General features: G+C 53.3%; 1 long non-coding RNA gene across 1 annotated transcript; it reads right to left on the reverse strand.

The window, feature by feature from the left end:
• Nucleotides 1-14,744: 14,744 nt before the first annotated feature.
• Nucleotides 14,745-17,215, reverse strand: LOC131513547 (uncharacterized). Its single transcript, XR_009262639.1, has 3 exons — nt 17,123-17,215; nt 16,654-16,779; nt 14,745-14,875 (listed from the first exon to the last, which is right to left on the reverse strand). It is a non-coding gene; the product is annotated as an uncharacterized LOC131513547 (long non-coding RNA).
• Nucleotides 17,216-23,873: the final 6,658 nt, after the last annotated feature.

Genomic DNA, 23,873 nt, shown 5'->3' on the forward strand with positions numbered 1-23,873 from the left:
GGCAGCTGTGTTTAGTGACAGCTACCTCCCTCCCCAACCCTGCTCGTGTTTGAAAACGGTCTCCTGCATCCTTGTCAAAAACTCCTGAGTTCGAGACTTTTCAGAAGTGTGCCGACCAACTCGGAAATCATGCCCATGAGTGTCCCACCTGGAACTTTTTTTCAGTTAACGAGGTGAAAGCTTTTTTTGAATCAGTGAAACGACTGATAGAATCACGATCCGCCGAGCGGACGGAGACCTCGTGCAAACCGCGGAGCTCCCCCAGAAGGTGAGAATGCACGTGGCTCTAAGGTCAGGGCCTTGTGGTGATGGTGGCGATGGTGGTTTTCTTCTGAAACACTACATAGACCAAAATTATCAAAAGCATTTTTGACTAGCTACTTAGCCATTGTTGGTATTTCCTCACTTAAAAAGTGACGTTCGCCATCTTTTACTAAAATGCTGGGACCAAGCAGCCCCGGAACGCCGTGGCTTAAAACAGCCCTTGTGTGTCCTTTTTCAGACTCTTGCGCTGGCCGGGGCAGGGCAGTCTAGTCTGGGCCGGGCCCGACCTGCCTCTGTGCCTCTCACACTGGGTTGCAGGTCTGCCCCATCCCCTCGGCGTGGGGACCACGTCAGGGGCGTGTCCTCGCAAGGCTGTGCGTGAGACGGAGCGGGCCTGGCGGCGTGAACCCGTTCCAGCCTTAGTTTGTGACCCGTCGGCCCGTGTCTGCTGCCGGAGCCCATCGCGGGGTCGGAACGAGTCGCGGGGCGGGGAAAGGCACGGCTCCCAGCGAGAGGTCACGGCAGCGTGTGGGGGTGGGTCCCTCCTGGGGAAAGGGAGCCCAGCACCTGGTCTGCACTCTAGCGCACAAGTGTGCCCTGAATCTCCCGTGGGCAACGCTCGGTGTTCAGAGGCGTAGCAGAACGTGTGCACAGGGGATGCGTGTCGGGGTGCGACGTCAGACGTGGCGAGAGCTCAGACCATGCTGTCGAACAACCACACAGAGCTGAAGGCTTCCCCGGTTATTGACGGTGTGACCCGTTTGGTCTAAAACGGGCATCTATCGAAGGCATCTTGAACTCAAACTTACGGGTCAGGCTGGTTTGTATCAAGTGGTTCTGAGCGTCCCCCTGAAAGAAGCATCAAGGACAGGGAGGCCCGGATCCGAAGCCCAACGGGGAGGCCCGGATCCGAAGCCCAATAGCACACACCAGGGTACAGATGGCAGGTGGTTCCTACAGAAGGAAACTCCCTAGAGGTGGAAACGTGGGAATCTTCTCATTGGGAATTGACTTCATTGGTAAGAAACAGAGGCTAGGAAGCCAGGTCGTGGTGCTGTAAGGGCCGTTTTCCTGCCGTACGAGCAGGCAGGCTGCAGGCAGGCCTGGCCGACTCAGCCAGACCCCTTGGGGTCTGGGAGCGAGGCTTTCCTGGAGGCCCCCAGCATCTCCCTGTGTGCCAGCGGACACGGCGGAGGGTGGAGGGCGCCGGCAGCAGGCCTGTGGCCGCTGAGCGTGGCACGTTTGCTGCCTCGAGGCTTCCCGGAGCCCATCCAGCGGGCTTCTTGCCCCCGGTGTCCCTCCCTTGCGTCCCTGGCTTCGGATTTTAACACCACGTTTGCCGCCAGGGACAAAACAGGAGCTGGGCCGGTAAGGCCGAGGGAAAGGCGTTCCTGGCAGGCGGCTGGCAGGTGTTTGCCACAGCCGCCCTCCGACAGTTCCTGGAACACTCGCAACGATTTTCATTCCGGCTTATATATTTTATGTGACACAAATACCTTCTTTTGTGCCCACTTTCTCTGGAAGTCCAGAGGTTAAGTACTGGTCAGGTGGACAACTTAATTCCATTCGTGGGTGTTTCCCAGCAGCGGGGTTTTATACATCTTGTTATTAATTTTTTTACCTTCAGAACAAATATTTTGTTTCCTTACCTTCCAGTTGAAATTATGCTGAGTCGATGTGTTGTTTCTTTGCTGAAAAAAATGGAATTTTTTATATTCCCTACCAACCTGTGCTTACATGGCCTTTTCAATGAACTGTGGCTACGGTAGTTAAGAGACATGCCTTTTTATTGCTTCTGAGATCTTGTAAGTGTGCCTCGGGGTGAGACTCCGAATGCTTTAGTTTCGAGGTTCATATTCATGATTCTCTGAGCATTAGAACAGAAGGACTGAGTTTTATGGCTTAAAACAGGGCGAGTCTGTTACTTTTTCATCAACGAAAATGGTCTTTCTGATTTGGTTAGTAATTTTATTAACTGGCCCCCGTTATGATAAAAGACATATTTCTAAAAGTGAGTTAAAATAAATAATTTCAATGTGTTTTAAGATGGGGTTGGGATTGGGTCTGGCAATCCATTTATTTCTGATGTCAAAAGAAATAGCTCAGGGACGTGGGGGACACGTACGGCGACGAGCGCTGAGGAATGTACAGAATTCAGGAGCCACTGTATTGTACGCTTGGAACTAATGTGCCACTGCGTGTCCATTACACTCGAACGAGAATTTAAAAGGAAACGGCCTTTCTGACCTGTTAGTCCTGCTGTCCCTGGGGCCGGGCCAGCGTAAGCCCGGGTGGCATCTCAACAGCGGACTGACTTCCCTCCGACCTTGACCTAAGCGATCTCCGCAGCTGGCAGCTTCCGGACGCTCTGACGCCGGACTCCGCACCCTCTGCGCCTCGCGGGAAGCTCCTTCTCTGGCTGGGAAAGAGGAACGAAGTAGACGCAGAACGTTCCGGTTCTGACATTCAGACCGGCGCTGGAAGGCGGTTCCTTCTGGGGCCCCCGCTCACATACCAGAAACGCCGCAGCCCGGTGAGGGAGCCCTTCCTGAACTTCCCTTCTGCCAGGTCCTCGAGGCAGAGCCTGTCACTCAGACATCCCCTTCCCTGAGGCACGGGGAAGTCACATGGACACGCGCTCAAAAGCTGCTGTCTGGGTGGACGAAGACGGTCCCTTTGCTCCATGAACACTGTAGGGAATAAAGGCGAGATCACGTCCTCTACTGCATCCCTGGCTCTCTAGAGTTTTCCAACTATATTTGCCTGGAAAATATGTCTATTGAATGAAATATTTAGAAATGAGTCACATCCTTGGGGCACCCAGGTGGCTCAGTTGGCTGAGCGTCCGTCTCTTGACTTTGGCTCAGGTCACGATCCCAGGGTTCCAGGGTTCAAGCCCCACATCTGGCTCTGCACTGACAGCACGGAGCCTGCTTGGGGTTCTCTCTCTCCCTCGCTCTCTGCCCCCCCACACTCACACGTGGGCACACGCTCTCTCTCTCCCTGTCTGTCTCTCAAAATAAATAAGCTTTTAAAAAAATAAATAAATGGTAGCCTGTCATTAATTACAAGTCTCAAGACATGTTCCTGAGAAAAGAAAATAAAAACAGAGGATTGAAAACGCTGGCCAGGAAGCGAGCAGCTGATGTCGAAGTCCAGTGCGAGGGGCGCGGGAGCTTCCTGCTGCAGTCACAGCCCCCACGCGTGGGTCAGCCCACACCGCGCTGTCACACTGTCCCAGACTCCCGTCCGGTAATGCCATTCTGGCCTCACATTGGCTCTCCACAGTGTCAGTCACTATAATTATTCTTTGGCCAAATTTGAACAATCTCACCCTTTTCTCATTTCCAGAACTTGCTGTTTCTGTGTCTGTTTTCCCGAGTGCTTGGAACGTGTTGGTGGGGCTCACTATCATTCACTAGACACCCGTGGGGGCCGCTGAGAATTCCTTACGTGTAAGTTATGACATGAATCCACCCGTCCGTGATTTCTTCCTTGAAGTCTGAGAATCCACATGCCAAGTATGTCTCTAAAGGACATACGTCCAAAACCGTAGATCATATTTTTAGCAAACACCACTCGGGTCATGAAATTCGCTCACGGTTTGCTCACCAATTATGAAAAACTTCGCTTTCCCGGAGAATCGTCTGTATTTTAGCACTCACATCAAATCAGTACCTCCTCCGTGATTAAATCCACATAGTTCCTTCTCAACAAGTTTATTTCCACTCTCTTCGGGTATGTCTCTTAGTTATCAGAAAATTTTCTTCTGATTTTTCTATTTTTTGTATGTTTACTGTGACACAGAAATGTCATCTGATGAATTTGCAGCGGGCACGCTATTTTTCACGCTCTTTGGTCTTTCAAATGCTTGAAAAAACTGGAGGAGAACTTATCTTGCTATTAAATGCTAAACACGCCTATGTTTTGCAGAGCCTGCTTCTTCGGAGAATGGGGCACAGGGCTGTGTCCCATCTTGCTGATGAAATGCACGTTGAGTGTTAAAAGCAAAACCATTCATGTAAATAAAACTTGGAAAGGAGGAGCGTTTAACCGTGCCAGATGGCTATCTTTAGGGTGCTGAAAAGCCCCATAGATTGACATGCTCTGGCAGCGAGCCCAAAGTATTCTTATTTGATTATAAACTGCACGCATTCAATCAATTAAAGCAGGTTTTCTCTTCTGAGACAGAGTCACAGGGGCTGACTGGGAGGTGGGCACCAATCATACGACCTCTGGGCACCTCTTCCAGTGCCAATCCAAGGGCTCCCTGCCAGCATTCCCGGGGCGGTACTGAGGACACCGGGTGCTCTCCTAGTACCGTTCTAGCACAGCACGTGCGCAGCCCAGGGCTCCGTTCACGATCGCGGAGTGCTGATGAACCATCGACGCCATTTTCAGAGAGAAGGTAGTGGAAGACGTGTGCGGTCTTTCCTGCAGGGCGACGGTGATTTGGGGAGGGCAAGTGTGACCCTGCCGGATGCTCTATTAGTCCGTGACCCTGGGCAGGATCTTTAGTCCGGCCTTCAGGGCCCCCCTGGAACATGAGAACATTAACGTCCGTCTCATGGGATTGCCGATAACCAGGTCCCAGCGGGAAGGTCAAGGTTTTCCTGACTTCGTGCAGCCTCCGGCACCCCAGGCCTTCCTCCTTGCAGGGATGCTCCTGAGGGTCTCCTGGCTGGTCCCACGCTGTCTCCCACAGCATGGTGCCCGTGTCATCCTGGGCTCCCACGCACTTCCCTTGACTATTTAGCGCCTGGCTCACAGTTTCGATCTCCACCCAACGCCAGATCCCTGGTTGTTTCTGCAGTGAGCCCTCCCTCCCCGGCGGTACCCGTCCTCCCCGAGACACCGTGGAGACCATCTGGACAGCGCTCCCGCCGCGCCTACATGCATGCATCCGATGCCCACGTTTCCTGGAAATGCCCCTTCAGTCCCCGGAACCTACCCCGCCCTGGATCCATTCCAGTCACCAGCCACTTGCTACCTTAACTTCCCGCCCTGCACGGGTGACCGTCCATGGCTTGTCCTTAGAATTACCCTTTTGCAAAAGTCCTCAACTCTTTGACCGCATTCTCTGGGACCTTCGTGGGGAAAACTCCAGCACTGAGTCAACCTAGTGACAGGACCTCTGCTCCACGCAGTGGAGCATTGCTGCAGGGAAAATACAAAATTATGCCGACTCCTGTCACCGTCTGAAAATCCTGGGCTGCTCTGTCTCGACTCTGTCTCCCATTCACTCCAAGATGATGCCACATCTTTATCCACATCCCCCGCCACTCCCTCACTGTCCCTGCTCCTCCCCTGGCTCCCCACCTCCACCCTGCACCCCTTCAGCTTCTCACCCTGTCACCTCAGGACCGCAGGCAGAGTCCCCCCTATCCCCATCACGCAAATATGTGGGACCTGGTCCATCCCCTCCGTTCCCGTGGTTCAGGAGAGGGGAGTCTCTCCACGTCAGTGGAGAGGACGTGCCTCTTCCTTTTCCTTTAGTGGATGAGGCCCTCTGTGCGTGCAAGGTCCCTTCCGTCCACTGACACTGGTGACTCTCAGTTTCCTTTCTCCTCTGCGCCTGGCGTCCTCTGTCACTTGCGTTATGCACTTAGGGCCTCCACTTATGGATTTTGAGGGGACACAGTTCAGTCCATAACTTCTCCATATGGACCATTTGGAGTAAGCTCATTAGGAAGTGAGGAGTTAGAAGTAAACTTGGGAGGGTCGGGTGAGACCTTGGGTAAACACTGTAGACAAGTGACTACAGCTGAAGGAGGAGGTGACGCGCTTGGTGGTACCGATGGACAGTAGGGACAGGAGGGAATGCTGGAGAGGGGACAGACAAGTAGAGAGGCTCGAGCACAGACAACGCGGGGTTGAATGTGTGGAGGGAGCCCCTCGGGCATTCCTGGAAACTTACCCTCCCCTCCACTTGTGCGTCTGACTCTAACTTGCCTGTGTATGGACATGCCATTTATATTAAAGCCCAGCTCCTAGTTCCCATGCGGTGCACATGTGGGCTAGGTAACATTTAATGAAAATTTAAAGGAGAAACCAATATACATTTCCAAATTAACAGCAGGTTTCAGCAGAATGAGGAAATCTGAACCACAACAGACGTGAAGTTCTCTTTGTAAATTTAAATATTAAGACTTTAAACAAAGCTTAATTCCATAACATTTTTAAAAATTTTATTTCCTCTAACAATAGATCCTTTGAAGGTTTTTGGCTGACAGAGTACATCTTGTTTGTTTACTTATTTATTTAGCAAACACATTGATGGTGAAGGAAATGGCAAGTGTTCAATTGTGTGTGTGGGAGGGGGTGCTGAGATTTTTGGGTGTGTAGTAGTTAAAAAATACAAATAAGTATTTCTTAAAAGCCGAAGTTTCTGCATAAGTCACTTGTATCACAGAGGTGCCATTGGCGGACTTGACTGAACCCTTCTGACAGCTGAAGGCCCCCCTGTGACGACCTTGCTCCGCTAGAAACTCTCAGCACCAAGGCTCAGAGCCTCCGTGAGCAAGACATGATCCGTGTAAATGGTTTTTCCCGAATCACGTTGTCTCTGCCGACACCAACCCCACAGGCACCTTCAGCTCCCGAGAAGCCCCGTCCCTTTCTGGAGCCCGTTTGCTCTAAGAGTCTGAACTTTCTGCGTCTGTCACCTGCGCCCAGATCAGTGTCCCCCCAGCCCCCGGGGGGCCTCGATGGGACATGATACAGACAGGGTTTGGAAAGATGAACGGCACCTCGTAACTACGAAACGAAAAACAGCTGTGAATGTTGACGCCCGCCGGCCCTGACCGTTGTTCAGATACTCTCAGATCACTCACTGAAACGCTTACACGGACGTGTGTCACGAGCACGAGACCGCCGAGCACATCCGTGTGTGCTTCCGTGGCTCACACGCTCGGCCGAGGGGCAGAACTTGAATTCCGATCCAGTCTGTCCGGCAGAAAAGTCCGTGACGTGTACGTGGCACCAGCTGCGTCAGGGGAAAACCTTGCCATCAGGGAAGAGCCCGTCTCTGGGGACCCTCTCCTAGCTGTGCGCAGGGCAGGGGTAACTGGCTCCCCAGCACCCCGCCACGGGCCCGAGGCCAAGCTAGCTGCAAGGCCGTGCGGAGGAGACGTGCCGGCTTCCCGGGCCCCCGGGCTCACAGCTCCTGGCCCTGCATGGAGAGGGGCGGACCCCGGGCGGTGGCGCCCGGCCTGCATCCGTGAAAATCCCAGCTTCCCAAGTAAGAAATCAGGCAGGGAAGGAAAAGGCGCAAAGATGAGGAGGAGGCAGCCGGCAGGGGGAGGGGAGCAGGGGAGAAGTCTCGGGAAACACAGAGAGATCGGGGAAGTGACTGGGAAAAGAGGCAACGAATTCTCACCAATTCTGTTTCTCTTTCGAGAGAGTTGTCACCTTTTAGCTGTTCGGTCCCCCGTCCTGCCCTCTAGTGTTTGACTTCCCGCAAATGCAGGGGTCATGTGTGAACACATCCTCGTGCCTGACTTCTCTGAGGACCTTCCTGCCCAGGGGCCCCGGGGCGCCCGGCCGCACTGCCTCCTTTCTGCAGTTCGCAGGAACTGTCCCTGCACATCCCCGCGGGACGCTCCCCGCCTCCGGGCGCCTCGCCTCACCCTGCCACCCGCTGAGGACGCGCACTGCTGCGTCTCGGGGGGAACCCGTGCCTCGCAAGTGGTCCAGCTATGGCCCGAACAGGCTGGCGAAAGTCCCCCGACCATGCCCCGTGCCCGCGCTCCCCGCGCTCCGGGAGCATGACGGCCCGGGTGACTCACCTGATTTTGTTCTGCTCAAGCACACGTCTTATGACGACAGAAGGAACAGTTAAGCTAGTGTTTCCGTAGGAAACTATTCTGAAAGAAAGGAACTCCGCTGCATGGCTCGCTAACTCAGCATCGCCTCATCTGTCCGGCTCCTTGTCAGGGTGCTGGAACCCGACGGGTCCCTGCCAGCGGTTCCAGTCTCTGGACCACGTTTGAACGGGTCAGGTGTCAGTCATTCACATTGTGTAATAACACGACACGTGCTTCCTGCCGAACTCCTGGTACTTCTCCGTCTTCACTCTCGTCCTGAACTTGAGGAATACTACCGGTCGGCCTGTTTCTGTCTCTCTCAAGTGTTTACACCCGCGAGGCCCCACCACGTGGGAGAAGTTTGGATGGAGAAGCAGAGACTGGTAACGTGTTTCCCAGGGAGAACGTCCTCCCGGTATGCGAAGACACAGGAGCGCCTCTCCCCACGGTGCATCCACGAGCCACGAGGCCCCTGTGCGCGCCCTCTCTGGTGCCCTCGGTGCCCGGGCCTCACGGCCACTCAGCCTCCAAGCACAGCTCGAGCTCCACCATTGGAGAAGCTCTCAGCTTAGTGGGCTTAGCCCCGCATTTAGCACGGCGACGTCCAGCACTGCCCGGCTGAATTCCGTGGCTCCATCTGTCCCTGATAAAACGGGAAGGCCATCAGGAGGCTACGTCATTGTGGACGTCTAACTGTGTTCCTGCGCTCCCTCTGGACACAGCGATCAGGCTCAGCCTCTCCCATTCTTATTGCTGTAAGCAGCCTCCCTCAGCCTCATTCTGGTGGGTTTCAGTCCGATCTCTAACTAGACACAACCAAGGGAGCGCGGCCGAAGGCACAAGGCACTCCAAAGCGCGATACTCTGGACGGTTGTACCAAAGGCTGCCCAGTGTTACGGATCACAAGAGAACATGGTTAAAAGACAGTGGGTTCCATATTTCTCGGCCCTGGAATTCTCTAAAACATGCAAATGTGGAGCGAGTGTTCATTGACAGCTGCAATTGTTTTCAGTGAGACTTTGTTTTCGGTTAACATCAATCATGCGTGTACAACGTGAGGCATACGGCCTGAATTATCACATGAGCGTTAATGTGGATTTTTCCTGGGTCTGTTTTTATGTTTAAATGCTCTCCTGAAGCCTCATGTCCTGCTGAAGACCGAGAGGTGAAATAACAGTGGCCTCCCTACCGCCTTGGGATTCTTTTCAAAGCATTGCAGCGGGAGGGACCGCACAGGACTGTAAAAGCATCGGGCAGCAGCAGCCAGGCTGATGGTAAGCAGAGCTAAGCTAAAACTTGCAGATTTCCACCGGCTTCCTTCTAGGACGCTGCACACTCGGGCCGTGGGACTCCATCAGACGGCCAGAGTCAAGGTTACAATTAGCTTCTTTTACGAAGATGAAAGGAGTCGGCGATGGGAAGGGTTTATTACAATTTTGTCATTCTTCTGTTGTGCTGGCATTGCCCATATGGAATGTCCTGGGTCGGCCACATCTTTAAGCCAGGTTTGCGATGTGCGTGCCTGAGCGCACTGTGTCATGATTACGTATCCATCGCAAGCGTGTGTTGAGAACTGCGGGGACGGGACAACCCGGAGGGTCCGTGTGCGTGTAGAAGGGGGATGGGTGTCCTCCCCGGACGCTGTCGGCTGGTGCTTCTGGGTCTCGCACCCCTCCAAGGGTGCAGAACGGCTGCCCACTGGCCAGGGTCTCCCACCACTTGACCTTCACGTACACGGCAGGGAAAGTCCATGTCTGGCCCCAAACCTCTGGTCCCGTCCCTGTGCTGCTGCCTGGGGCTCCTATGTTTTCGTGTGATGTTATTCCGTGTTTCAAAGAAGGGAGTCTCTGTCGACACAGCGGTGGGGACGGGCTCTCACAGAGCCGCGGGGCAGCGGCCGCGGAAGGACGCCAGGGGTCCAGGACCCCCCGGCCCCCCGCTGAGGCCGCCGAGCTGGTCTGGTTCCCGCAGACACACACAGCTCCACACGGCAAGTGCGGGCCTCTGCGCTCTGCCAGGGGAGGGTCCCCGACTAGAGGCAGGGCTTGGGGGCCGGGTGACCCAAAGCCATGAAGGACAGGGGTGGGGCGAACACACACCCAGTTTCCTCAACACGGAGTGGACTGATTCTGAGAAGCGTTTCACAGGATTCTCCGAGGCCTCCCTCCCTTGCCTGTGCTACGTCCCCCAAGTTGTCACTGGGTCACTGGGGCCGTTCCTCGGGCCGACCACGTGCACCTGTGTCCTCGTTCCTCCTTCCGCGTCGGATGAGGGCGGCCGGGATGTGCCGCTGGCGTTGATCCCTCCAGCAGCGTCACTTAGGGCCTCTGCTGTGGCATCAGGACACATCAGGACGCTCAGAGCGGGCGGCGGAGATGAACAGAGTGGGGGCTGTCTAGTTATGGGCACGGCCCTGTCCCCGGGCAGCTGAGCCGAATGGGCTCGGACACCAGCACCTCCCAGACCTGCGGGCGGCAGTCAGCATGATGGCAAGGCCACCTCCGGGGCGAGAGCCCCAGCAATCGTCCCTTTAGGGAAGGCTTTCACCCGGTTCCTGCTCGTTGTGTTAGTCAGAGGGACACCCGGGGACACAGAACCCAGAGGGGTGTGTGCACATCATACAGGTGCAGACCCGGGGGACGCTGAGAGGCTGGCACACTTCCCTCCTCCTCCAGGCAGCTCAGGCTTGTCTCCTACAGCCTTCACCTGATTGGATGAGGCCCATCCACCTTACGGAGGACCATCCACTTATCACAGTCTACTGATTCAGATGCAACTTTATCTAAAAAATAAACGTCCCATCAACATCACTGACATCATACGTAAAGGCTCCATAAAGAAGTAGAAAGACTGGAATTGTCTTGTTTTCTATATTTAACTCATTCAGCTTCTCCCGGTTAAACACACCCACCATGCTGGTTATCAATACTCGTGATTGGACCACGGGGATCACAGAGCTGCAGAAGACAACAAATTCGTGTGGATCCCATGAGGGAACCAAGCCCCAGAAATGCCTCGTGGCATGCCCGAGTGGCACTGCCCACAGCCTGCAGGTCCATTCTTGAAACCCATACGCCCAGGGGTCTGAAGAAGACCGTTTTCAGGCTTTGACACTTGCACAATGTTTTGGGCCTCTGATACGGGAGTCGTCCTGGAGGCTGTGGCACGGGAGCTCTGGCAGGGGCTGCCAGAAGGGGCTGGCGCGTGGCCGTGTCCCCGAACACCGCATGGATGTGGTCTTGAGATGGGCTCCCCATGTCCTGGGGGCTCCGGGCACCCGGTCCTGGTTGTGACACTCAAGCCGGCCATCTGCTGACCCGTCAGACCTGAAATGGCTCTGAATAATCACGTGCGGCCCTCGGAGCCGGAGAGTGCCTGCGGCCTTCTCCACCAAAATGTGGGGTTGGTGCCTGTCGGCCGATGCACAGGACACTCAGAGCCCAGGGGTGAGTGTCTGGACCACTCCGGGCTGATTACTTCCAGCATTTCCACTCCACTGCCTTCTCTGGCTCCGATGAGCTCGTCGTCCACACTGGGGTCGGGGGTGGGGCGTCTCGGCAACAGTGAAGCAAAGACGTACAGGAGCAAAATAGGAAGGGAATGTGCTCCTGAAGGAAACGGGTCTGAACTGGACGGGCGGCGGTGGGGGGGTTCTTCCTCCAGACTCCGTTTAAGGCTGCTAAAAGAAATTCCCTTTTTTTTTCCGTTCATTTATTTATTTTGAGAGAGGAGAGAGAGAGAATCCCAAGCAGCCTCCATGCTGTCAGCACCGAGCCCGATGTGGGGCTCGAACTCAGGAGCCATGAGATCATGACGTGAGCTGAAGCTGGCTGGTTAACGACTGAGCCCCCCAGCGCCCCAGAGGAATTGCTCTGAGGGCAACAGCAGTTTAACAGGTCGCAGAATCACACACGGCCACTGTGGGCACGGTGTCCACACGGGAGGAATGGTGCCCCAACCGTGTCCTTCCAGCAGAACACAGAAGCTCAGGAAGATAAGGCTCATGACCCTGACGTGCCCCGTCTGTCCCAAATGCATCCCAGGACTGCCATGGGAGCTTCACGGGTGGAAACACGCAGACCCCCGGCCAGCATGTTCCAGATGATTGTTTTAGTTGTGACCATCGTGTGGTTCCAAAACACGGACAGACCTACTGCCCGGTGTGCCGTGACGCCCCCAGCACAGGACAGCTTAGCGAGCGCTCACGAGGGCCAGTGACACAGAGGCCCCTCACCCACTCGCTCCGACCTTCCCATCATTCATTCGGTGACTCTGCAGAGGTTCTTTAAAAGCAGGGAATGAATTTGAACCTGCCCTGAAGTCCAGGAATGAACCCCACTTGGTCATGGTGAATAATTCTTTTTATATGCTGTTAAGTTTGATTTGCTCATATCTTGTTGAGAATTTTTGCATCCATACTCATCACGCATATTGGCCTGTAGTTCTCTTTTTTTTGCTGGGTCTCTGGTTTGGGAATCAAAGTAATGCCGGCTTCATAGAATGAGTCTGGAACTTTTCCTTCCCTTTCTATTTTTTGGAACAGTTGAGAAGGATAGGTATTGTCTCTGCTTTAAATGTCCGGTAGAATTCCCCTGGGAAGCCATCTGGTCCTGGACTCTTATGTGTTGGGAGATTTTTGATAACTGATTCAATTTCTTCGCTGGTTATGGGTCTGTTCAAGTTTTCCATTTCTTCCTGTTTGAGTTTTGGAAGTGGGTGGGTGATTAGGAATTTCTCCATTTCTTCCAGGTTGTCCAGTTTGTTGGCATATGATTTTTCATAGCATTCCCTGATAATTGCTTGCATTTCTGAGGGGTTGGTTGTAATAATGCCATATTCATTCACGATTTTATCTATTTGGGTCATCTCCTTTTTCTTTTTGAGAAGCCTGGCTAGAGGTTTATCAACTGTGTTTATTTTTTCAAAAAACCAACTCTTGGTTTCATTGATCTGCTCTACAATTTTTTTAGATTCCATATTGTTTATTTCTGCTCTGATCTTTCTTATTTCTCTTCTTCTCCTGGAAAACAGTGTGGAGGTTCCTCAAAAAATTAAAAATAGATCTACCCTATGACCCAGCAATAGCACTGCTAGGAATTTACTCAAGGGATACAGGAGTGCTGATGCATAAGGGCACTTGTACCCCAATGTTTATAGCAACACTTTCAACAATAGCTAAATTATGGAAAGAGCCTAAATGACCATCAACTGACGAATGGATAAAGAAATTGTGGTTTATATACACGATGGAGTACTACGTGGCAATGAGAAAGAATGAAATCTGGCCTTTTGTAGCCACGTGGATGGAACTGGAGAATGTGATGCTAAGTGAAATAAGTCATACAGAGAAAGACAGAACCATATGTTTTCACTCTTATGTGGATCCTGAGTCACTTAACAGAAGACCATGGGGGAGGGAAAGAAAAAAAAAGTTTGAGAGGGAGGGAGGCAAACCATGAGAGACTCTTAAAAACTGAGAATAACTGAGGGTTGATGGGGGGGAGGGTGGGTGATGGGCAGGGAGAAGGGCACCTGTTGGGATGAGCACTGGGTGTTGTGTGCAAACCAATATGACAATAAATTTCATATTAAAAAATAAAAAAATAAAATCAGGGAACGGTGTCCCGAAGCTGTGTCTGGGTGGGGCCTTGGGAGAAGGGAAGCAAACCCTCACGAATACTTTATGAACACCAGCGACTCGATCCGGCCCACAACAGGTGTCGTGTTGCATGAGGAGAAACCTCCCTGCTGCCTCTGCCCTGGTCCCTCCTGTGCCAAGTGAGACCCGGCCTCCCTGTGCTGGTCATGTTAGAAGAATTTTAATGGTCACTTGGAAGTTCAACCAAATTCCACTGTTTTATTGGAGTTTGTGTTACTTCTCAGAGACCGTGGCTGGGCCGGGATGCTGTCTGGCTGGAAACTTCTGGTCGACCTCCCTGACCCGGGTCCTGTGTGGTCGCAGCTTCCCAGTGAAGTGCAGAGTGCGTCCCGTGTCCTGCTAGGGGAGGGGCACCCAGCTGTCCTCTGTCGCGGAGTCGAGGGAAGCCTCCGGGGAAGCGCCCGCTCTGTGGACCCGGCAGGGCGAGTGGCAGCTGGCTCGGCCACGGCGGCGGGCAGGGGACCTCTCGCCCACAGGGTCTCGGGCCACAGCTGCGCCGACTCAGGGGCCACCCCGCGGCTGTTCCACATTCTTTCAGGGCAAGAGCCAGCACAGTGACTGTGCAGAGATCACTGGAGGTGCGTCTGTCGAGCACAGACACCGTGCCGTCTGCCTCACCGACAGCTCTGATCGGGGCACCGAGGGGACCCCAGGCGACCTGAGACAAACTCCCACCTCCAGGCCGGCGCGACGCCTGGCGGACAGGTGGGCGAGGGCAGGGAAGAGGCGGGAAGGCCATGTGCAGACGACAAAAATAACCCATGGCTTGGCACGTGCAGAGCGCTGGGGTCCATTACTTCCTTTTCCAGACACTGTTACCAAATTCAACGGGAAGCAGGCTAAGTATTATTTGCGGTTTTCAAATGGGGACACACACGGCTTGTGAGTTTGATCTATCTGTCCAAGGTCTTGGAGTTGAAAGTTGGGGCCTCCGGGACTTAACCCCCCGTCTTCTTTCTTAACATCCTCTGCTCGGGGCGTCCAGGTTAATGTGGGGACAGCAGCCCGGGGCAGCCTGGGGTCCCCTGGGTGCCCCCTGTCCGCAGATGCTTCTGGAGCTCCCCGGCGGCTCCGATATGTGCCTCAACAAGGACACAGTTTGCAGTGGAGAGCAACACGGACCTCTAACAGGACCAACCCTCCCTGCCTGTGGGGATCAGAGAAATAAACTCACCAGGTTCTTTATTTGGAGTAAGAATCTCCTTTTTGCGAAAGAGATAAAGAGGAAGAGAAAAAGCACTTTTGTCTGTGTGAGGCACCTTCGTCCAAGTGATTTATTACATTAATTTCTGCTTCTGAGCCCAGTTATCCCGAGGGAATTCTAATTTCAGGGTGACTGAGAAGGAAGCCTTTCAAGTACTTTCAATTTCTGTGCGTTTCTCTCCCTTGCACTTGGGAGGAGGAGGGTGACCTGCCCCCCCAGGGAGGACAGAGAGAGGAGCCCCCCCCCAGTGAGGACAGAAAGAGGAGCCCCTCCCAAGTGAGGATAGAGAGAGGAGCCCCCTCCCAGTGAGGACAGAGAGAGGAGCCCCCCCCCCCCAGTGAGGACAGAGGACCCCTCCCAGCGAGGACAGAGAGAGGAGCCCCCCCCCAGGGAGGACAGAGAGAGGAGCCCCCCCCAGTGAGGACAGAGAGAGGAGCCCCCCCCAGGGAGGACAGAGGACCCCTCCCAGTGACGACAGAGAGAGGAGCCCCCCCCAGTGAGGACAGAGAGAGGAGCCCCCCCAGTGAGGACAAAGAGAGGAGCCCCCCCCCGAGTGAGGACAGAAAGAGGAGCCCCCTCCCAGTGAGAACAGAGAGAGGAGCCCCCCCTGAGTGAGGACAGAGAGGGGAGCCCCCCCCAATGAGGACAGAGGACCCTCCCCAGTGAAGACAGAGAGGGGAGCCCCCTCCCTTGTCTCTACCCCCGCCTCTCACTTTGGGAGAAACAGTGCCTCTCCTCAAACACAACGTGGACATCTGTGGGGACCGAATCCTGTAGAGGGCAGGCCCCCGACCCCCGTCCCAGCGCCTGGACCTTGCCCGTCACCGTCCCCAGCCAGAGGGGGCGCTGCTCACGCGGACGCACAGCCCCCATGCAAAGCTGAAGGCCGGTCTCCTTGTTCCCCACCTACGGTGCCACATGGAAAACGGGAATTCGATGATTTAATCCTCAGCTATTTGTAGAGAATAACATTTGCTCACGTATAAAAGTCATTGCAAACCTCATGAGTTCAGAGTTGAAAAATGTAGGGTTTTGAGCTAATTGTTTTTCTGAACATAAGGTCCTGACTTTGGGAAAACAGTTAAAAGTTCAAAAACTTTCAGATATCAGATAACTATTACAAAGCAACGTTAGATAAGTTTCAGCAAGAATAAGAGAATTAGAAACAGATGAGTCATAATTTCCTTTAAAACCCAGTTGCATTTAAAGACCAAGGGGCAGGGAGACACTGATTAACCAAATGTGTTCAAGGACTCACTGAATCCAACCTATTTAAAGCTTGGTGATGACATTTAGGCAGAAAAATAGTGAATTCTTCCTCAGCTCCGTTCAGGCCGTGCAAATAAAGCCGTGTTTGGGGATCTCCTCCCGCGTGTCCCTGGGCGGATGTGACCTAACTCAGGCCATGAAAACGTGGCTGGTGCATATGTCACTGCTTTTACGTGACTTTCCGCATCTCCAGTTAGAAAAGTCACCTGAGGGGCGCCTGGGTGGCTCAGTCGGTTGGGTGTCTGACTTCGGCTCAGGTCACGATCTCGCGGTTTGTGAGTTTGGGGCCCTGCGTCGGGCTCTGTGCTGACAGCTCGGGCCTGGGGCCTGCTTCGGATTCTGTGCGTGTCTCTCTCTGCCCTTCCCCCACTCGTGCTCTGTCTCTCTCTCTGTCTCAAAAATCAGTAAGCATTAAAAAAAATGGTTTTTTTAAAGAAAAAAAGAAAAGTCACCTGAAGGTTCTCAGAAGCAGCGAACAGAGGTGCCCGTGGCCAAAAAACAACACGGCAGGTTCTTCACCGTTCCCGACAAGCCAGCGCCGCTCACCGAGATCGAGGGCCTGTGGATGGGGCTTCCTTCTGTCAAAGGCAGCGATGTGTTTTTCCGCAGTCGGTGGCCACCCCGTATAAAACTGCTCCTCCGCTTACAAGACAGAATAGCGGGATCGGGATGAACAAGTCACAAAAGGGCGCAAATAGAACACAGATTTAAGAGCAACAGAAGCTCAAGGTGAAGCTGGGGGAACAACACGGCCAGGAAAACGGGCTGCAAGCTATTTCCAGTGACCGAGGGGGACAGATGCGGACGGACGCGACACAGGGGAACCGCCAAGCCCAGCAAAGCACGGCAGGCGGGAGGGGAGGCCCCGCCCCCAGGCCGGGGTCGGGAGCAGCGAGCACCCTGATCTGGCTGCTCCCTCACTTGGGTCCCGCCCATCCCGTGTCTGGCTCCGGACCCAGAACGAGACACTGTGGGGAGTAGGGCGGACGGTCCATGCCGCCGTCTGACGTTCGGATCATCCCCTTCCAACTGCCCTCTTGTCCGGTACGGGGCCCAAAGGCCACTGGTCGCCCTGGAGGGACCTCGTGCCCGCATCGCGCCAATCGTGAGAACTGGTGTTTCCTCGACCCCTCGGGGCAAGTCCCGTGTGATTCTGGGGGTACTGTCTTTAGCCCACGACTGACGCAGCGGAGCGTCTTCTAGCTTCCGAGCACGTGACGGGCTTATGCCAACTTTCGCGTCTAACACCCCACTGCTGCCACCCACCTACCTACTCCACGCTTCTAAAACCAGGTGGCTCCCGCACGGTGGAATGTGCCCATCAACCGACACCAGTCAGACCACCATGCAAGCCACGGCCCCGCGCACATTCTGCCACAGTTCCAGGGGGTCCCACTGGCCTCAGCCCTTCCGGAGCCCCCTCCCAGCTCTCTGGCCTCGCTGGACCCCCGGCTCAGAGGAGGGGCCCGGCCGGTGGGGTAGTGAGGTCCATGGTGACTGAGGCCGTGTCCTGGAGTATATTTGTTCACGCTTTAAAATTACTGCATAACGGATGTGTGTCCGGCGGGTTCTCTGAAAGTCACAGCCCGGGGCCTAGAACCCCTGTAACCTCCCCGTCTGTCCGTGGGGCACATGGCACGTGGCCTTCCCTCCACGGGATACATTTATCACTTCACCCCGGGTGACGCGAGGTTGGGGTTTGCTTCTGTTTTTTTTAATAAAAACAATTTCTGGAACCCAGAAGTCGATTTGAGGGGAGAAAAGGGGAATTTTTTTTTTTTTTTTAATTTTTAGAAGAATGAACACACCTTTGCAACAGGAAGAAAAAAAGGTAGATAGTGATTTGAAAGTAACATGGACTCTTTTTCTCCTCTGGGTTTAGAAATGTTCTTTTAAACTCTTTCATGAAGGCAGGAGAGAAGGAAAAAATGTCAACTATCTGCACCATTAAATAATAATTAATATTACATATTTTTAAATGTTTATTTTTGAGAGAGAGAGAGACAGAGCGTGAGTGGGGGAGGGGCAGAGAGAGAGGGAGACACAGAATCCGAAGCAGGCTCCGGGCTCTGTGCTGACAGCTCAGAGCCCGACATGAGGCTCGAACTCACGAACTGTGGGATCGTGACCTGAGCTGGAGTCAGATGCTTAACTGACTGAGCCACCCAGGCGCCCGAAGATATTTTATTTTTTAATTTTATTTTAAAGATATGTATTTTAAAATTACTTCAAAACGTAAGTGATTGAATAGACAGTAACACTTATTAACTCATTTATTAGTCATTAGCTCACAGGTCTCAAAAGGCCTTTAATGTATGCAAGCATTTCCTTCTTTATTTTGCTTTTTCTTCATTCCTTGAGACCTTCTGTGCCCCACGTAAATTCATAGAATTAGCGAGCAGATGTCTAGAAACTTTGAAATAATGAACAGAAGGGGAAGTTATTGATGGATTGGGTATGAATGAAATAGTGCTAGTTAGATGCAGGTAGCAGACTTCCTAAATTTCTTCTATGCTGACCGTTCAAACGATCAGGGGCATAAGTCCCGGAGATCCCATCCTTCTGGTGCTCGTCTGTGTCCAACGTGGACACAGTTAATGAGAATCACGGCTGAAATGTGCTCTACGTCAACACGTTGGATTTGCACGTCTTGTTAGGAACTTACCTGTCGACAAGAACCTTCCCGGAAGACCCCCCATTGTCCTGAGAGGGGCCTGTGGCCGGTGTCATCCTGGAGACCAGGGCTCTGAACTGATGGCCAGGGGAATGTCTTCTTTCCCTCCAGATCGCATTTCCAGGTTCCGTGTGCGCCTGGCTCTGCTCAGAGGCATCAGCTGGCTGAATTCTTACCTCCGGAGCGAGGGGCTCTGGCGTTTCTGATTCCCTCTGCGGTCCTGCGGTCCTGCGGTCCCCGTCCCAGGCCCTCTCCTCCACCTGACGGCATCCCTCACAGGCCGTACACACGCGTGCACACGCATACGGGGAAAGGGGAAAGACACGGAGTTTAATGTTGCAGAGTAAAAGGGAACTAAAAAGACCGATTACCAAGCGGTGATATTGGCAGCATTTGGGATAGAATTTAAAATGGACTTCATTACCCGCGTATCAAGAGCTACCATGGCGATTCCACTTATTAATACGAAGCTGAATAAACACTTGACTACTTTTTTTTGCCAGACTCTTTATTATTCATACGATGAGTTTACTCTCTGGGCTGCAAACATTATTCGTTGAACTGCATTGTTCTTCCGTACATGTTTTCACTGACGCTGTGTAGCTGCCTGAATTCCATCCACAGAAAATTCTGCGGAGGAAGAGAAAGTACGGAGAAAGTCGTCCGCCTCATTTCCGCCACTAACTGCTTTATCTCCAACAAGACACGCTACTGATCTGGCGTCACTCCGAAAAATACGAATATGCCTCCCGCATGTACTCTGTGCCCCAAATGCCGTAATTACAGACTCACGTGCCTGTGCGAAGATCGCGTGTGAGACGCTTTCTTCTCTTTCAGGTGAACGCTGGCGTGGCGTCTCTCCAGAGTGTGGTCAGTGAGGTTTCAGAAAGAAAGAGAGTTCTAGGACCTTGGAGACGAGCTCACGAAGAGGAGGGGCCACCAGCCTGGGTGGTGACTGAGCCATCTCGTGCTGCATGGGCTGCGGGTCACGGGGTCTCGGCAAGCCCCCCAGTGTGTTTGCTGGTGGGGCTCTCGGGGCGTTTCTCTAGCGCCTCAGGGTCTCCCTCACCCTCCAGAAGAGGGACCAGAGTGGCTGGGTCGGATCATGGTTGACCCTGTGCTTACTCAGTAGACGGGCCGATACGAACAAAACAAAGCAAATGTCTTGAAGAAGCCTACACTTCTCTTCTGTTCCCCAAAGGTAGTTAGCTCATAAGAGCAGCAAAGGTGCAAAATATTGAGTTGATGGCCAGTTCATTCTAAGTCCCGGCCACCCCTTAACGCTGGAGGGTGTAGGGTCATTCCTATACCTGCTAGGTGTGATTTTCCACGGCGGTCGGGGTGTGCCCGCTAGGAGAGCGCTGGTCCAGGGTTTCCACGGAGGCAGCCTGAGGCATGTTAGACCTGATGAGGGCCTGACGACTTCCCCAAAATTTGAAAGCACTTGACTTTCGCTCAGTGTTTATTTGTCTGACTCCGGAGGCCCTGGGTGACAGCGCGGTCCAGGCGGCACAAGCTGCTGGGAGCAGACGGCCTCCTTGGACATCCTGTCAGAGCTCGGATGAATGCACCTTCTGTGTGGCTCTTGGCTGCCGGAGGCCCTGAGGGCGCCACCTCGCGCTGGAGCCCTTGGCTTTCAGGAGACGGCTTTCATCTGGAGCTAGCACGAGAACACGGCTGCTTCTCGGCTCCAAATGGGAACCGCATGCTGGAGCCCGAAGGCCTGGAGAGCAGCGCGGGCTGGGCCTCGCCCTGGCCTGGCGGCCGGCTCCCCCGGGGGAGCTCGGGGAAGGCACGGAGTCAGAGTGGCAGCGTCGGGTCCCGAAGACGACACCAGGGGCTGGTGCGGGAGATGGCCGGGACACACGCAGAGGGGGCAGGGTCCTGCTTATTCTTTGTCGTTACTATTAAAAAAAAAATTCAGTATTTTAAAAATTCATATCAAAAATTTTTTAATGTTTATTTATTTTTGACAGAGAGAGAGAGAGAGAGAGCACCAGCAGGGCAGGGGCAGAGAGAGAGGAGACACAGAATCAAAGCAGGCCCGAGGCTCCGAGCCATCAGCACAGAGCCCGACGCGGGGCTCGAGCTCACGAACCTCGAGATCACTCCCTGAGCTGAAGTCGGACGCTCAACTGACTGAGCCCCCAGGCGCTCCGGGAACCAGTTCTCGGTGTTGAAACGTCCTGGCGTGGCTGCACCGCACGTCTGGCTCATCAATGTGCTAGAATCGATGGAAAGCAGACCTACTGTTCACATGTTCTGGAGGATTCCAACTCCCTGCTTTCCCTCGGCACTCCCTACCGTATTCCAAAATCCTTCTTGTCCACGAGCCCGGTCAGCAGTCAGCAGGCGGCAAGGTGAGGCAGGGGCAGAGTGGGATGACGGAGGGCTCACCTCCCCCGACCCCAAGGCCCACCTGTGGTCGCTACGTCCACTGCTTCTTTTCCACTGCTCAGCGCCCTTGCTAAAATGGGGATACAAACCCCTGCTCCAGAGTGTTGTTGGGGCCTTTGCCTGAAATTATGCATGCAGTCGGTGCTTAATTAACGTTCTCCACTTCCTGCTCAGCTTCCCCAAACAACAGCCACAGCAACAACAAAACCAGTGGTCCAACCAACCTACAAACTTCCTAGAGGCTCATGGGGTCCTGCCCTGTCCTGTGGTCATTATTCTGGAATGTTCCGGAGGCACCTTTTCTCGGCAGGGTCGTGTGAGCACGTGACCCACGTGTGAAGGGCCTAATATCTGCCATTTCAGTTCTCCAATATTAAGATGGTTTGAAGCTCTGTTTCAAAGGAACAGGTCGTTTCCTTTAAATCAGCGAACACCGTGATAGGGTTCTGCTGTGCGGCAAAAGGGGGACCCGCATCCAAGCTTGTGTCCAGGGTCGGGTCAGGTGAGCATCGTGGCGCACCATCGGAGGACCGGCGTGTGGTGCACGCCTGACCCGGACGGGTCCTTCCAGAGCCCGTGTGGCCCCCGATGGTGCCCAACCCGCCACAGGCTTGGGCCGGGAAGAGCAGTTTGGTTTAACCCTGCGCTCACACTTGGTGCGTTTTGAATGTACACCATCAGTTATAACTCGTACTTCAACTCGTGTGACTGAATGAAAATGTCTGCTTCATGTTTTGGCTCAAACGACACATTTTTTTCCGCTGTGGGTGTATTCTATCGATACGTGTGGTGAGAAGGAGGACGGGGTGATTTGTTTCCTCATGGCGTAAGTGTCTCTACACGTGTATATCTGTCCACTCTCGCCAAGGGCACATTCCCCAGGACGGATGTCGGACTAAAGGGGGCGCAGCCCAGGCAGTCTGTTTTCAGCGAAAGGCCACTGAACGTCGAGGCACAGGAAGGTCAGACTGCAGCAGCCACGAGAAGGAAGCGAGGCGCCGGGTACCCCAGACGTGAGCACAGGACGAGGAAGAGGCAGGTGGCATCGAGAGGAGTGTCAACCACAACGGCCTGAGATGCTGGGGTACCAGGTGCGACCTGGCTAGAAAAGGCCCAGGCTTCGGGGTTGGGAAGCCACTCAACACGGCGACTCACACAGGGAAACGTAGTCCAGGCAGCTTCTCGAAGAAGGAAGAGAGTCAGTGCCGCCAGGGACAGCTTTCCCCTTGACCAGCAAGCAGAGGGTCGCGGGTAGCTAGGGGACGATCTGCTCTGCGTCTGAGATTTTCCCGGCTGGACAAGACCAGTCCTACCGGAGACTTCCTGCGGCTTCTGTCCTCACGCTCGGAACAGACGGGGCTCAGTCCATCAGGGAGCAGGGGCGTGTTTGGTCCAGAGGTGATCTGGAAACATACTATTCCCTCAAAAAGGCAGAGGGAATGATTCAAGTTGCCGATGAGACCTGATTGATCTTAATGGAACCTGAAATGTAAATTTTCCCAGCTCTGCTCCATGGTTTTATACATTCCTTCTCTATTTTACGTTAACAGCATCTTTCCATAGGTTTTCTATGCTCTGTGACTCAATAGGCTCCTAAATTCCCAGTCAAAACACGTTTCATTTTATTTTGGGACATGAAAATTATCTTTCTTTTTTTCACCGTTTCTCTGGCAACCAAAAATGACTCCTTTTCCTTCAAATTCCAAAGGCATAATTTTGGAGCTCGGCAGACCCATTTGCCCGAAGTCTCAGCTCCTGTTCTAAATTCATTTCTTGATCTTGGCGAGTTTCCTTAGAGGATGCGTAGCTGATTTGCGCCATCAGATTATGGGGAATTGAGCATAGTTGGTCTTCCTGAAAATAGTATGTTTCACTTACCGGTAAACACTGTGTGTTGCAGATTCTCTGTTTTAAAGATACAGTTCCATAAATAAGTTTCAAAGCATAAAAGAGATTTCTGAAGGAATATTTGTAGGAATTAATAAACCTCAATAACGTAGCTGGTTTACACTGCCGATTAATTCCGTTACTCGACGTAATTACTTGTTTACAGTGACTCGTCAAGGGGCTTATCATTGGTTCGGTGAAGAAGACGAACCCGTGGCCCAAGAAGACACACGAACGCCCAGGTCTGATCCCTGCACGATTTGTGGGAACCTGAGTGTTGACTGTTCCCTGACCGGTTCTGTCCCTGACGATAATTGTGCTGCTGTTGACCCAATGAAAACAGTGCAGGTTGCCGGTGGTGTTTTCACACGGCCTTCTCGTGTACAGCAGGGCAAGGTCTGGTCCACCATGTGTGACTTGTGTCACCTTTTAAGACCTATTTTGAGAAGCAGTAAAGCTGTCATATTTTTTTAACAGCCTGGTGGATTGATTACTTGGATCGCGGGACGTTCTCTTCATGTGCAAACAGACAGCAGCTCCTGAGCCTTCACTAAAATCCATGTCGAGTCACTTACTCTTGTGTTAAATCTTGGCTGCTGCTGATGACAGCCTTACTTGCTTCTACAGGAGGAGTCTGGGGAGTGAAGGCGGAGAGGGTGCCTTCAAAAGTCAAGGTATTTCTTATTGAGAATGATCATACTTCCTTTTTTTTTA

The sequence above is a fragment of the Neofelis nebulosa genome, chromosome 6 (assembly GCF_028018385.1).
Source record: "Neofelis nebulosa isolate mNeoNeb1 chromosome 6, mNeoNeb1.pri, whole genome shotgun sequence".
In the NCBI taxonomy this organism is placed as follows: domain Eukaryota; kingdom Metazoa; phylum Chordata; class Mammalia; order Carnivora; family Felidae; genus Neofelis; species Neofelis nebulosa.